Below are 16,379 nucleotides of genomic sequence, written 5' to 3' on the forward strand. Positions count from 1 at the left end.
CTTGCACCCGATCCCCGACAGGCCCAGTCTTTCCCCAGAGGCTGGTAATGGCCTCCCCTGCCCTCTTCCTTCCTGGGCTGGAATTGGGTCCCTGGTTCCCAGATGTGACCTTCAGGCCCTCCACTGCCCAGTCCTGCCCCATTGCACTCTGGAGTTTGACATCCAGCCTCCTGCCTCGTCCCAGGGCTCCAGGAGGAGGACCATGTCTGGGTCCCCCTGGGTCCCTGGTGCCAGCCCACAGGGGAGGCCTTGACCAGGTGCTCAGCTGGAGACTGGGGAGGGAACGGGTACCTGAGGAAGCCCCAAGGTGCTGGGGATTCCCGCTCCTGCTGGAGGGGGCCCTTCCCCCACCTCGGTGACCTGAGCCATCCCTCCCAAGGCCAGCCAGCTCTGGCCCCGCCCCGCCACTCTGCTTTGTCTCAACTGCTTCCTGGAGGATCCGCTGCCGCTGCCGGACTCATATCCGTTGTTTCCTGTGTCTTGGCCACGTTGTCACCTGGGGTTACCTGAGGCCAACGGAGGGAAAGAAGTCCGGTGGATTTCAGGCCAACTGTGTGTTTGCCAGGAGTCTTTGCAAATGTTGCCTGCTGACTACCGGGACCCCCAAGGTAGGGGTTATGGCCTTTGGAAAATACAGGAACACTCTGCCCTCCTCCCTTGCAAGCTGGGTGGTGGGGGAGCAGTGAAAACGCCACCTCGTCCTTCTCTGGGGCTCAACGGGGCTATCCCCGAGCAGTCTTCATCCCTGACCTGGGGCTCAGAGACCCTGTGGGGGCAGAGACTAGAGCTCAAGCTTTGGGTCAGACCCACTTGAATCTGTATCTTAGAGCCACCCTTACACAACTCCACCTTTCAGACCCTTCTTCAAAGTCACCTCAGCAGGAGCCCTCCCCTCCCTGAGCGGTCCAGCCCAGCCCTCCTGCCCCGAGTCGGGCTGTCTATATCTGTCCTTGGCACAGAGACTCCTCGAGGAAGCAGGAGACCCTGAGGGTGGTTGGGGACTTAGCAACTTCCTTCACTCTCTTCTCTGGGCGGCCGTTGACCCCCAATCACACCCGCTCATGTCACCACTGAGAGAGAGATGAGACCGGGAAATACTTGTCTGATGGGGAAGGGGAAAGTACAACCCTGATCTGGGATGATGGTCTGATGAGCGCAAAGCCCTCGCCTAGGATGTGGGTCTCACCGTGTGTGTGTGTGTGTGTGTGTGTGTGTGTACACAGCCTTGACTTGGGAGGCTTATTTTTAGAGACAATTAGTCTTCTGAAATGATAGTCTGAGGGTGGAGGCATGGTCCTAGAAGAGGGCACGGGGGAGGAAGACCTGAAGTCGACTCAGGGAGAGAGGAGGCAGCTGAGTGTGTCTGCTCCTTGACCATCCAGGAGCAAGCTTTGGGTTCTCAGCCAGGTATGGGATCTGGGCAGTGGGGTTGCAGTGGACCAGGCTCCGGGCCGGAGGAGTAGGTGTGGGGGTGGGTAGGGACTCATAGACGGATACAGGGACCGGGGGTTGGGGTGAGCAGCCTCGCTTGCCCTGGACTCCTGGCCCTTTTTCATTCCCTGGACACAGAGCAGGTGGCGGCCTTCCTTGAATGTCCCCGCCCCAGCCCCGCCGTCTGGGTTCCAGACGTGGCCTCGGCTTATGGGGCCACGTTCCCTCCCTGGCCAGCTTGGCGGCCACTTCAGACACGCTCGTGCCTGGATGCCCCCTGCCTCGCTGAGGACAGAGAACACAGTCTGCCTCCCCCAGCCCCAGCCGCCCCCGCCCTGCTAATCCCGAGCACACGGGCCAAGCCAAGAATGTCTTGCATACTCTGGCGGGCAGGCTAGCCACGAAGCCTCCTGGAGGGGCATGAATCACGGACCCCGCCTGCCAAGTGCTCACTTGGGACGTGTTCGAGGCTGGCCGTGCCCAGAGCTGATGGGGAAAAGGGAGGGAAGGAGAGCTGGCAGCTGCGATGGGCAGACAGAGCAGTTTTGAGGGGAGAGATGTCTGCTGGACCCATCCCTGGTGGCAACACAGAAATTATGTTATAGGATTTTAAGAGCCTGGAATCCTACAGGAGTGACTTCTCGGAATTCCACGGGTCTGAAATGTGAGACCCGTGGAATGTCACATTGCACCCCTCTGACAGCACGCTGATGCCAAGGCCCCATCCTGCAGGTGGGATGCTGAGGCTCCAAGAGGGCAGAAGGCTCTGCTCCAGGTCACATGTGGAGTCAAGCATTGGGCTGGGCTGCACCCCGGCCCCCTGCCTTGGGTTGAGGCCCTTTCTAGTCCCATGGCAAGCAGTGTCTGTTCCAGCTCCTCTCCCAACACAACCGTGTGCTCCCGACTGATAGAGAGGAGAGAACATTGGGGACCTCCTTCTCCTCCAGCTCCCCCGTCACTCCAAGCACACAAATCATCCCTACCTTATCTGCAACAACTCCCGTGCCCAGCTGGCCTTCCCCTCCCTTCTGTCCCCATCACGAAAGGAGTCTGCCTGAGGCCCAAGCTTGCTCCCACTGTCTGTACTTGCTCATGCCCTTGTGCCAAAACTGCCCACCGAGTGCTGGGTGTCCTCCGGCCAGAGACACTGAGCGATCACCCTGCTCTCCCGTGTCCGCAAATGCTCCCTAGTTCTTGGCACGTCACCAGCTTAGTTTTTCCCTCATCTTAAAAGGAAAGTGTCTCTGGGTGCCACCCACCCTCACCTTCGCCCCCGAGCTTTCTCCATCAATCCATCCATAGTCAAGTTTCTTTAGAAGGTTGTCTACACTTCCCATCCCCTCCATCCTCACTGCCCACCCTCTCCGGATCCCTCTCCAGTCCTCTACAGATGGAGAGGGGGATGCCAAAGCTCTCATGACTTATTGCTACTGCTCCCAACCATGCTGTCTGCCCTCAACTTCACCTGTCACAAACCCCTGCCCACGCTGGTCCTTCCTGTCTCCCCCGTTCCCTCCCTTGGGGCTCCTCCTTGGGTTGGTGATTAGCCTAGATCCCCTGCTCTGCTCACCATCCTCTTCCCTGGGCCGGCAGTCTGATTATCAAACACTGGGGTTGATGACTGTCCCCACTGTCCCCGGATCGGATGGCCAGCTCCATCTCCCCAGGGCCCCAGACCAGTACATCCAGAACCAAATTGACGTACCCACCTGGGTGAGCCACGGGCCCTCACACTCGGCTGTCTGGGGTTCCCACCTGCCCTGCTCCTCCCCAGGGCTCCCCCACTTTCCGTGAAGCTCCCCCCACCCCCACCTACCTGATTCCAGGTGGAGATGCAGGCATCACCTGAGACTCCTCCCTCTCCCTCATCCCCACCCTTGGTGCCAGGGATCGACCAAGGCCAAGCCATGCGATCCCATGACTTGGTTCTCTCCCTGCTGTAGTCGCCTTCATTCTGAGCTCATCTTATCTGGCTCGGACTGTTGCAACATCCACATCACTCATCTCTGGCCCTCCAGCTGGCCTTCCACGGGGAGCCAGAGGGCGCGTCTTCCCACGCAAACCTGCCCCTGCCCCCCAGGGCAACGCTCTTCCCTGGCTCCCCACGGCTCCCCCCGCCCCACGGGGCCCTCCACATCTAGGTCCTTGGCCACCCCTCCGGCCTGACCCAACACCCCACCTTGTGTTCCATCCACCTCCAAAGACCCATCACCTCCAACCAGGCAGGACCGATTCTCCTTTCCAATCTCTTACCTCCCATTTCTTCCCTTTCTCAACAGACTGGCCAAGTTGAAAGTCCCCTCGGGTAGGTTTCCAGTGGTCCTGTGGCCACTCCACTCACCACTCTGCACACCATCCCTGCCTGGCTGTGTCCCCTGCTCCTGTGTGAACTCGGAGGGCAGGGCTGGGTCCCGTCCTTCTGGTCCCTCCACGGCCTGGAGTAGAGGGTGTGCTCACCACACACGTACTAAACGAACGAACGAATGAGCCCAGCAAGGCCTCAGTCCTCTCCTTGGGGACCCTGCTCATCTGTTGCAATCCGAGGCCCCAGTTGCCCTTCTGGCTCTGAGTTCTGAGCACTCAGGTCTGAGTTCTGAGCATTTTTGCCACGGGCTGATGGCTGGTGTGTGGAGATTTATTCTCCTCTGAGATTTCTAATCCCACCGGAGAGGGGCAGTTGGGTGGGTGCCTGGGAAACCTGAGGGCTGGCGACAGTGGGAGGGAGGAGCAGGTGGGCTTATGCATGGGCTGGCACTTGGCTCTGACTCTGGGGGACCTTATCCTTGGAGGAGTTGGCTGGGGAGGGGGCAGGAGGCCTGTCTCCCACCCTTCTCCAGACCTGCCCTGGAAACCCAGGCTGAAAGACCAGTGGGTGGAGGAGCCAGGGGAGAACTGGAGTTTGTGCAACAGCCTTCAATATGTTTGCAATAACAGGGAAATGGAAAAAATGTTAATTTAATTTTGACAGTGCCCTGGGGATAGCGCTCATGGCTCAGAGCTCACTGACTGCCACCCTGTCCAGCCCTGCTCTGGAGACTCCAGGGAGGGAATGTGGGCGGTGAAGGAGACGGTTGGGACTCCCCGTCCCAGGCTGTCCCCCTGCTCCTGGTCACTGAGTGGACCCCTCCCTCCATGAAGCAGCCTGCTCAGGGTTTTGAGAGCCATGTGCCTTCAAGCCGAATGAAGGCGGCTCACCAGGGAGGGGAAGACCAGCTGCTCACTGCACATGCCTTCCGGGGTTGGGCCTGGGGCTCTGATAAAGACCCCCAACTGGGAAGGGCCAGCCTCTTCTGCCTTGAGCCTGAATCACTGAAACTCTGATGATCCCTGTGTCTGCCCCCAGAGACCCTCTGGGAGGGTACAGCAAGGGCCAGGGTCTCAGAAGACCTGACTCTGAGAGCCAGCTCAGCTCTTGAGCAGCTGAGTGACCTTCTCAGAGTCACGTCCTCTCTCTGATCCTCTGGGTCCTCACTAGGAATGTGCTGGTGCCTGAGTGCCTGGCTGCAGGCAGGGCAGGGGACCTTTGGGTGGAACTACCAGGGGCTCTGACCCCCCTTTCTGGCACTTAGAGCCCGAGGTTTCGGGATGCTCACCCCCAGATCTCAAGGCTGTTGATCTCCTTGCACATTGGTTTCTGTGTGTCTCTCCATGTGCCACATTTGGAGGGGGGGTGGGGGCAGCACTGGGGTCAGGAACACAGCCCCTCAGCTTCTTCTGGGGCTCTCGGGTGATAGGGGCTGAGTCACCCCTGGTTGCTGTCTTAGCGATGTCACAGGTGCATTGATTTAGGATCTCCAGAAAGCAGACCTTGAGACAAGGTGTTGGCTGCAGGTCTTTTATTTGTGAGAAGGCCCCAGGAACCACAGGTAAGGGGGTGGGAGGACAGGCAGGGAAGGGAGAAAGGCCAACGTGAGCAGGCAGCCCAGGGCTCCATTCCCCCGGGGCATCCTCTGAGATAGCACTGCCAACAGAACATTCTGTGTGCTGGGGATGTTCTAAATCTATCCTGACTGGTATGGCAGCCACCGGCCGCATGTGAGGTACTGTGTGACTAGTGCAACTCAAGAAATGTATCTCCACTGGCTCAGATGGTGACGCATCTGCCTGCAATGCAGGAGACCCAGTTTCGATCCCTGCATTGGGAAGATCCCCTGGAGAAGGGAATGGCAACCCACTCCAGTATTCTTGCCTGGAGAATCCCATGGAGACTGGCGGGCTACAGTCCACAGGGTCACAAAGAGTTGAACTCGACTGAGTGACTGAACAACAACTGTAGGCATTCCTGGGGAGGCTTGGATACTGATCCGCTCTTAGGGGGCATCAATCCCCTAGAGCTCTTGGCAACAACCAGCCGAACCAGTGTTCTGGTGTCAGAGAGCCCTCAGGCAAAGAAGGAGAAAGACAGAGGCAGTAGCTTGAAGCCATTTTCATACCAGAAACACGCCACCAGCAGGTAAACTCAGGTGGGCTGAGGGGTCTAGGTAGGGCGTCCACGGATACGTCTCATGGGCAGATTGCTGACAACCCAGGATGCTGCGGCCTCTGACCCACCCGCTTCCTTTCGTCCTTGGGGAGTCTGCTGGGCAGGGAGGAGGGCAGGTCCTTTTCCTCTGGGATCTGCTCCATCTGAGGGGCCCTCAGCGGGGCTGACGGGGCCCATAGCCATGGCTGAGTCAAGTAAAGCAGCTTTCTGCTCCTGCCATGGCCGTATTCTCCCCGGGTGACCCAGGACCGTGTGTCCTGTGAGCCAATCCTTAAAATCACTCTCTCTCTGTTCTATTGGTCTTATTTCTCTGGGGAACCCTGACTGATACATTACCTAAAAGTTCATTTACTAAGCAAGCGTCTTTGTGCTTTTTTAAAATTAAAATTTAAAAAATTTTTTGGCTGTGCTGGGTCTCTGTTGCTGTGCACGGGCTTTCCTCTACTTGCGGCCACTTTCTGGTTGTGTGGTGCGTGAGCTTCTCGTGGTGCTGGCTTCTCTCGTTGCCGAGCACAGGCTCTAGGGCGCGTGGGCTCAGTAGCTTCAGCTCTCGGGCTCAGTAGCTGCGGCTCTCGGGCTCTAGGGCGCAGGCGCACAGTCTTAGTTGCTCCAAGGCATGAGGAATCTTCCTGGAGCAGGGATCGAACCCGTGTCCCCTGCATTGGCAGGCGGATTTGTAACCACTGGACCACCGGCGAAGTCGGAAGCCAGGCATCTTTGTATTCCTAAATATGTATCCAGCATCTGCTCTGGGCTAGACCAGTGATGGGCCCTCTGGAACCGGATGTGAGGAGGTCCCCTCCTGGGACTTCTCTTCTGTGGGCGTTGATGTAAATGTCACCTCTTCAGAGGAGCCCTCAGACCTTTGGAAAACTGATTGATCCACCCCATTGTTATTCTGTTTCAATGCCTTCAAATCATGTTTTAAAATTATTTTATTAATATTCCTTTTGGGGGAAGAAGGATCTGTTTCTGTTTACTTAATAGAGGATCCAAGTGCCAGGAGGAACTTCGCATCCAGTAGACAACAAATCTTTATTGAATAAACACATGAATGAATGTATGGGAAATGCCATTTCTTGTTGCCAAGGCCCTCTCATTCAGTGAACACTTGGGAGTGCCAGATGGGGGTTCAGGGTCCCAGGCATCTCTAGGAGCCATAGTGGAGGATCTGGGGAGCTGTGTGTCACGGTGAGCTCAAGGAAGTCTTCATACGTGGCCCGAACTCCAGTGTGGATTTCACACCTGGACTTCCCGTGTGGCCTGAACTCCCACCTACAGGCCAGCCTGTTGGTCGACTGTCTCTCTTTTTAAATTAGTTTATTAAAAATATTTTTTATTTTTTAAAAACCTCAACTTTATTAAGGTCCAATCAACACACAATAAGCTGCATCCATTTCAAGTTTCATGGGCGTGTGTGCATGCTAAGCCACTTCAACTCATGTCCAGCTCTTTCTGCCAGGTTCCTGCCCCCCAGGCTCCTCTGTCCACGGGATTCTCCAGGCAGGAATACTGGAGTGGGTTGCTGGGCCCTCCTCCTGGGGATCTTCCCCATCCAGGGATCGAATCTCCTGCATCGCCAGGCGGGTTTTTTACCACTCAGCCATCGGGGAAGCCCATTGCTGAGTATATCAATAATTAATTCCCTTTCCTTGCTGAGTAGAACACCACTGGGTACACCATTTGTTTATCTGCTCACTTGTTGATGAACATCAGGGAAATTTCCAGATTTTGACTAGTTTGAATAAATAATATGTTCTAAACATAGGTGTACAATCCTTTTTATGAACACATGTTTCCATTTCTCTTGGAAATCTGCTTAGAAGCGGGATCACTGGGCCATATGGTAAGGGTATGTGCAATTTTTTTAAAACTGTATTTTTAATTGGAGGATAATTGCTTTACAATGTTGCGTTGGTTTCTGCCACACATCAGCGTGAATCTGTTCAAACCGCCAAACTGTTTTCCAAACCGACGGCACCATTTTCCTTTCTCATCTGTAACAGATGAAAGAAAGCCCTAAATACTCACTGACATTTGGTATTAGCAAGTCTTTTAAAAAAGTTCTTTTTCATTGTGGTGTAATTTGCCTACAGTGAAATGATGCAGCCTTAAGTGTATCATTCAATCAGTTTTGACAAAGGCATATCAAAACACAGAACATTCCCATCACCTGTGAAACTTTCTGTGCTCGTTTCACATGTCCCAACCCCTCAGATGGAGAAGGCAATGGCACCCCACTCCAGTACTCTTGCCTGGAAAATCCCATGGACGGAGGAGCCTGGTAGGCTGCAGTCCATGGGGTCGCGAAGAGTCGGTCACGACTGAGCGACTTCCCTTTCACTTTTCACTTTCATGCATTGGAGAAGGAAATGGCAACCTACTCCAGTGTTCTTGCTTGGAGAATCCCGGGGATGGGGGAGCCTGGTGGGCTGCCGTCTATGGGGTCGCGCAGAGTCAGACACAACTGAAGTGATGCAGCAGCAGCAGCAACCCCTCAGAATCAACTGTTGGTCTGATTTCTATCAGACTTCCTTGGTGGCTCAGACAGTAAAGAATCTCCCTGCAAGGCAGGAGAACTGGGTTTGATCCTCTGGAGAAGGGAATGGCAATCCACTCCAGTATTGCCTGAAGAATTCCATGGGCAGAGGAGCCTGATGGGCTAAAGTTCACGGGTTGCAAAAAATCAGACATGACTGAGCATCTAACCCCTTCACTTATACTCTTCACTGTCTTCTATCACCATGAGTTGGGTCTTCCTGTTCTAGAATTTTATCTTTCATTTGGCATGATTTTGTTGTTGTTGTTGTTGATCATGCACAGGAATCTTAGTTTGCCAACCAGAGTTTGAACCTGGGCCATGGCAGTGGAAGTGCTGAGTCCTAATCACTGGACCCTCAGGGAATTGATTCCCAGTGTAATATTTTTGAAATTTATCCATGATGTTGCTTGTACTTTGTTCCAAATACTTCCCCACTGTATGGACATCCCACAGTTTGTTTATCCATTCTCCTGTAGAGGGACATTTGGGGTTTAATAGTTTGGGGCTATTAGAAATAAAGTTGCTCTGAGCGTTTCTGTTCAAGTCTTTGTGTGGATATACCCATTTCTCTTGGGTAAATCCTCAAGAATAGGTAGAGTTTTTGGACTATATGGCAAGCATATGTTTAACTCTAAGAAATTGTCAAACCATCTTCCAATGTACATTTCAGCCAGTAACATATGAGAGTTTCAATGGCTCCATATCCTCTGTAACATTTAACATTGTCAGTCTTTTTCATTTTAACTTTTCTAAAAGGGTATATAGTAGTATCATTATGATTTTAAGCATTTCCCCACTGATTAGTGATGCTGATCACTTTTCGATGTGTTTACTATTTTTGTACTTTCTTCTGTGAAATGTCTTTTCAAGTCTTTTGTCCATTTTTAATTGCATTGTCTTCTTCCTGATTTGCAGGAATTCTGTATATATTCTACATTCAAGTCTTTTGTCCGATGTATGTTTTGTGAAAATTTTCTCCCAATTCTGCGGTTATTCTATGTATTTTCTTGTCAGTGTCTTTTTTTTTTCTTGTCGGTGTCTTTTGAAGAACATGTTTTTAATTTTGATAAAGTGTAATTTAAATTTTTTATTTTAAAAATATTAAAATACAAATTTTTTTTAAAAACTTTTTTCAAATTTTTGAAACACTTGCCTACCTCCAGATTGAAAAGCTATTTTCTCGGTTTCTTCTAAACTTTGTAACTTTACCTTTTACTTCCAGGTCTAGAATCCATCTCAAATTAATTTTTGTGTACTGTATAGAGAGAATAAATGTTCTTTTTTTTTTCCCCACGCAGATATCTGATTATCCCAGCACCATTTGAAAAGCTTTTTTAAAGAAATCCTAACAGGTCATGAAGATTCTTTCCTATGTTTTCTTCTAAAAGCCTTATAGTTTTAGTTATTAAATTTAGATTTTTAATCAATTTTGAGCAAGTGTTTGTATATGCTGTAAGATAAGGGCTCGATTTTGTTCTTTTGCATGAGGAAAATCAGTTTTCCCATCACTATTTGGTGAAAAAACTGTCCTTTCCTTATTGAACAGTGTTGACACCCTTGTCAAAAATCAACTGACCATCACCGTGAGGATTTAATTCATGAACACAGCCTATCTTTCCATTTATCTGGGTCTTTTAAAATTCTTCCAGCAATGTTTTGTATTTTACAGTGTCCAGGAATCACACCTCCTTGATTAAGTTTATCCCTAAGAGGTTTTTAGTCATTTTTGATGTTATTGTAAACGGAATTGTTCTTTAAAAGTCTTTTTGTATTGTTCATTGCTAGTGTATACAAAGACAACTGGTCTTTGTGAGTTGATTTTATATCCTGCAATTTTGCTGAATTTATAGCTTTTATAGTTGTATATGTGTTTGTGTGTGAAGTCGTTAGGGTTTTTTTACATATAAGATCATATCATCTATGACTGGAGATAGTTTTACTTTTCTTCCCAACTTGAATACCTGTTATTTCATCTTCCTGCCTAATTGTTTTGGCTTGATTTTCTAGTACTGTGCTATCAGGTAGCAAAAATGGGCATCGTTGTCTTATTCCCAATCTCAGAGAAACAGCTTTCAGCCCTTCACCACTGAGTATGATGTGTGCTTTAAGTTTTACATACATGGCCTTTATTTTGTTGAGGAACTTCTATTTCTAGTTTATTGGGTATTTTTATTTTTACCATAAAAGGTGTTGGATTTTGTCAAACGCTCTTTATGCATCAGTTGAAATAATTATGCTTTAAAAATGCATTCTATTAATGTGGTATTTTACATGGCTTCATTGTTTCATATGTTGAACCACTTGCGTTCTGGGGAGAAATCACACTTGCTCATGGTGTATAGTTTTTTAATAAGCTGCTGAATTCAGTTTGCTAGTATTTTGTTGAGGTTATTTTGCATTTATATCCATAAAGAATATTAGTTTTCAGTTTCGTTTAATGTCTGTGGCCTTGGTTATCAAGGTAATATTGGCCTCATAGAATGAGTTAGCAAGTATTTCCTCCGCTTCAATTTTTTTGGAAAAATTTGAGAAGAATTGGCATGAAATCTTCCTTTGATTGAAGGCAGGAGAAGGGGATGACAGATGATGAGATGGTTGGATAGCATCACCGACTTGATGGACATGAGTTTGAGCAAGCTCCAGGAGTTGGTGATGGACAGGGAAGCCTGGCGTGCTGCAGTCCATGGGGTCGCAGAGTCAGACATGACTAAGCGACTGAACTGAACTGAACTCCTTAAATATATGGTTGACCACCAGTGAAGCCATCTGGTGGACTCTTCTTCATTGGGAGGTTTTCAATAAATAATTCAATCTCCTTACTTATTGTCAGTTCAGTTCAGTTCAGTCGCTCAGTCGTGTCCGACTCTTTGCGACCCCATGAATCCCAGCACGCCAGGCCTCCCTGTCCATCACCAACTCCTGGGGTTCACTCAGACTCACGTCCATCGAGTCAGTGATGCCATCCAGCCATCTCATCCTCTGTCTCCCCTTCTCCTCCTGCCCCCAATCCCTCCCAGCATCAGAGTCTTTTCCAATGAGTCAACTCTTCTCATGAGGTGGCCAAAGTACTGGAGTTTCAGCTTCAGCATCATTCCTTCCAAAGAAATCCCAGGGCTGATCTCCTTCAGAATGGATTGGTTGGATCTCCTTGCCTATTCAAATTATCTAGTTCTGCTTGAGTCAGTGGTTAGTTTGTGTGTTTCTATGAATTTCTAACCATTTCAGATAGGTTTTCTGATTTGTTGGCATATAGTTGTTCACAGTATTTCCTTATAATCCCCCTTTTATTTTATTTGTGTAAATTCAGCTGTAATGTCCCCTCTTTCATTTCTGATTTTAGTAATTTTTATTCCCTACTCTTAGTCAAGCTGACCTGCCTCTTGAGAAACCTGTATACAGGTCAGGAAGCAACAGTTAGAACTGGACATGGAACAACAGACTGGTTCCAAATAGGAAAAGGAGTACGTCAAGGCTGTATGTTGTCACCCTGCTTATTTAACTTATATGCAGAGTACATCATGAGAAATGCTGGGCTGGAAGAAGCACAAGCTGGAATCAAGATTGCTGGGAGAAATATCAATAACCTCAGATATGCAGATGACACCACCCTTATGGCAGAAAGTGAAGAGGAACTAAAGAGCCTCTTGAAGAAAGTGAAAGAGGAGAGAGAAAAAGTTGGCTTAAAGCTCAACATTCAGAAAACGAAGATCATGGCATCTGGCCCCATCACTTCATGGCAAATAGATGGGGAAACAGTGGAAACAGTGGCTGATTTTATTTTTCTGGGCTCCAAAATCACTGCGGATGGTGATTGCAGCCATGAATTTAAAAGACGCTTGCTCCTTGGAAGGAAAGTTATGACCGACCTAGACAGCATATTAAAAAGCAGAGACATTACTTTGCCAACAAAGGTCCGTCTAGTCAAAGCTGTGGTTTTTCTAGTAGTCATGTATGGATGTGAGAATTGGACTATAAAGAAAGCTGTGCACAGAAGAATTGATGCTTTTGAACTGTGGTGTTGGAGAAGACTCTTGAGAGTCCCTTGGAGTGCAAGGAGATCCAACCAGTCCATCCTAAAGGAAATCAGTCCTGGGTGTTCACTGGAGGGACTGATGTTGAAGCTGAAACTCCAATCCTTTGGCCACTTGATGAGAAGAGCTGACTCATTGAAAAGACCCTGATGCTGGGAAAGATTGAGGGCAGGAGGAGGAGGGGACGACAGAGGATGAGATGGTTGGATGGCATCACCGACACAATGGACATGGGTTTGGGTGGACTCCGGGAGTTGGTGATGGACAGGGAGGCCTGGCGTGCTGCAGTTCATGGGGTCGCAAAGAGTCAGACAAGACCGAGCGACTGAACTGAACTGAACTGAACTGTTTTTCTCTTAGTCAAGCTAACGCAATGTCAATTTTGTCGTGATTCTATTGTTTTTCTATCTCTATTTCATTAATCTCTACTCTAATTCCTATATTTACTTCCTTCTGCTAGCTTTGGGTTTAGTTAGCTCTTTTTTTTCTAGGTCCTTAGGTATAGAGTTAGATTGTTGCCTTGAGATTTTTCTTCCTTTTTAATGTAGGCATCAACTGCCGTAAATTTCCCTCTCAACACTGCTTTTGCTACATCTCCTGTGTTTCAGTATGCCGTGTTCTCCTTTAGTCTGTCTTAGGGAGGGGGGTAGGGTCTGTCCACACGCTGCGGCAGTCACCACAGTGGCCACTTCGCTTTCTGGGGGAGGGGCGGCTGGGGGAGTCTGGTACCTCAAGGCTTCCTCGTGTGTCACCAGCAAAGGCTTTTTTCATGCAGGGCGCAGAGTCGCCCACCCATCACCTCCCTTTCCGGCCAACAGAGGTAAGCAAAGGGCCTCACAAGGGAGGGGCCTCATTGGACAAGAGTGCCAGCCCCCTTCGCATTGCCCAGCCTGCCGCAATCGCTCCCACACCAACAAGGGGGCACGGGCGCCTGCCTTCCTTACGGACCACAGCACCCCCCCAACAGAGCTCTTCACCTGACACAGCACCGTGGAGGGGACCTGAGGAGCTTGCTGGGAAAGGGAAAGGATGCCATCACTCGGCCTTGGGCAGCTGAGCAGTGACCCAGATGCTCCAGGGGCACCTAAGAGGGCCAGGTGGGACATGCTCACGGTGGGATCCCCCACCGCCCGGCCGCGGGGAGGGCCTCTCACGAGACACGCCAAGAAGGTGAGGTGAGAGTGCCATGGCGTCAGCAGACACCTGTGAGGCAGGGGCTGGAGACTGAGGATCGAGGGTCAGCTGGTGCCCCATGCCTGCCCTCCACACACCACCAACAGGTGGGCAGGAGCCCCGAGGGCCGGCGAGGAGAGTGAGAAGGGTAGCCCCCCGGTTGCCAGGAACCGCCGTCCCTTGTCTGGCACATCCTAGGCCCAGCTGGAGAGACTGGGACATCCCCACGTGGATAATCTGTAAGTATTTTCTAATTGGCCTTTTGATTTCTTTCTTTAATCGTAAATCATTATTTACAATTGTGTAAATTCCCACATATGTGGCTTGTTTCCTTTTCCTTCTGTTACTGGTTTCTAGCTTCATTCTGTGGTGGTGAGAGAAGATATGATTTCAATCTTTTAAAATTTATGGAAACTCACATTGGGCCCAACATATGGTCTATCTTGAGGGATGTTCTCTGTGCCCTAGAGAAAAATGTGTATTCTAGCTGTTGTCTACTGGAGTGTTCTGTGTAGGTCTAATTAAGTCTGATTGTTTTGTAATGTTCGTGTCCTCTTTTTCCTTATTGATCTTCTGTCTAGATGGTCTAGACATTTTTTTTCTTTTTTAAGAGCCAACATGTGGCTCTTTATTTATTCATTTTTGGCTGCTCTGGGTCTTCACTGCTGCCTGCAGGCTTTCTCTGGTTGCGGTGCATGGGTTTCTCATAGAGGTGGCTTCTCTTGTTGCAGAGCACAGACTCTAGGGCACTCAGGCTCAGTAGCTGTGGCACTCAGGCTCAGTAGCTGTGGCTCACAGGTTCTACAGTGCAGCCGCACAGAGTTAGTTGCCCTGTGGCATGCGGAATCTTCTCAGACCAGGGCTCAAACCCGGGTCCCCTGTATTGGCAGGCAGATTCTCACCACTGGACCACCAGGAAAATCCCAGTCTATCCATTATTGAAAGTGCACTATTAAAGTCTCCAACTTTAATAGAGAATTGTCTATTTTTCTGTTCAGTTCTGTCAATATTTGATTTATATATTTTGAAGGTCTTCCGTTTTGTGAATAAATGTTTTTAATTGTTATATCTTCTTGATGAATTGACTCTCTCATTAATAATTAATGTCTTTGTTGTAACAGTTTTTGACTTAAATTTTTTAAATTTCATATTAGTTTAACCATTTCAACTCTTTTAATTACAGTTTGCCTGAAAAATTTTTTTTTCTTTTCCTTCCGTTTACTTGTGTCCTTGAGTCTAAAAATATTGAATTATAAAATTATTGGCTTTTGTATTTACTCAGGTAGTTACCTTTACTAAAATTTTTATTTCTTCATATGGCCACAAATTACATCTAACGTCCTTGCATTTCAACCAGAAGTACTCCCTTTAATGTTATCATAGAGCAGGGCTGCTAGCAATGAACTTCTTCAGGTTTTGTTTATCTGGGAATGTCTTAATTTTGCCCAAATCTTTTTGAAAGATAGTTTTACTGGGTATAAAATTCTTCATTAATTTTCTCTTTTGGAGAAAAGAGAGTGTGTACACACACACACGTCAGCTCTGCTGCTACTGCTGCTAAGTTGCTTCAGTCGTGCCTGACTCTTAGTGACCCCATGGACTGCAGCCTACCAGGGTCCTCCGTCCATGGGATTTTCCAGGCAAGAGTACTGGAGTAGGGTGCCATTGCCTTCTCCAATGTCAGCTCTAGAATGTCTATTTAGTTCCTTAAATATTTTTTTCTATCTCTTTGTTATGTTCTTGTTATGTATTGCTTTCCCGATATCCTCAGTTCTTTGTTTATAGTTTCCTTTAGTTCTTTGAGTGTATTTAAAACACTATATTTTAAGTCTTTATCTAGTAGTCTAATGATCAGACTTCCTCAGGTATAGTTTCTGTTGATTAATTTTTTCCCTATGAATGAGCTGTACTTCCTGATTCTTTGTATGCCTGATAATTTTTTTGTTAAAAACTGGACATTTTGAATATTATAATGTAGTAACTCTGGAAATCAGATTTTCTCTCTTCCCCAGGGTTTACTTTGGTCCCTTTGTTTAGTGACTTATCTAAACTATCTTTGTAAATACTATATTCCTTGTTGTGTATGGTCTCTAAAGTCTCTATTTTACTGTCTCAGTAGTCAGCAGGTGACATGACTGAGATTTCCTTAAGTGCCTGGGACCAAAAAGGAAAAAAAGCAGTACTCTCTCGGTCTTCGTGCTTTACTCTGAGCTGAGGCTTTCCTTCAGCCTAAGCCATGCTGCTTACGCCTCCAACTTAGCCCTCACCCTCTGCTTGTGCAGAGCCCACAGAGTTATCAGAGGTGGAACCTAATGACATTTTTGGCTGTGCCGGGTTTTAGTTGCAGCATGCAGGATCCTTAGTTGGCAGCACGTGAACTCAGTTGCAGCATGCAAATTCTTAGTTGTTGCATGTGGGATCTAGTTCCCTCATCAGGGAATGAACCTGGGCCCCCTGCTTTGGAAGCTTGGAGTCTTAGCTACTGGCCTACCAGGGGAGTCCTGACATCTCAGGTCTTTTCTGAGTATTCATTACATCCTGGGCATGTGCACTGCACTCTTTTTCCCAGTGTGTGCAGTGGCCCTTCTCAGCTGTTATTGCCCTAATAACCATCCTTCTCTCTCTCCTCCTTCCCAGTTTTTTTTTTTTTTGGGGAGGGGGTGTCTGTCAGTCCCACGTATCCCTTTGCCACAGGAGGACATGAAGTATATATGACTTT

At 48.8% G+C, this 16,379-nt stretch overlaps 1 long non-coding RNA gene across 1 annotated transcript in view; it reads left to right on the plus strand.

Moving 5' to 3' along the window:
• The first annotated feature begins 237 nt into the window (after positions 1–237).
• LOC138985606 (uncharacterized) overlaps positions 238–16,379 on the plus strand; it is a 50,064-nt gene continuing 33,922 nt past the window's right edge. The window contains exon 1 of the long non-coding RNA XR_011462637.1: positions 238–608. This is a non-coding gene — a long non-coding RNA (uncharacterized lncRNA). The remainder of the gene's footprint in view (positions 609–16,379) is intronic.

The sequence above is a fragment of the Bos mutus genome, chromosome 25, assembly GCF_027580195.1.
Source record: "Bos mutus isolate GX-2022 chromosome 25, NWIPB_WYAK_1.1, whole genome shotgun sequence".
Classification (NCBI taxonomy): Eukaryota; Metazoa; Chordata; class Mammalia; order Artiodactyla; family Bovidae; genus Bos; species Bos mutus.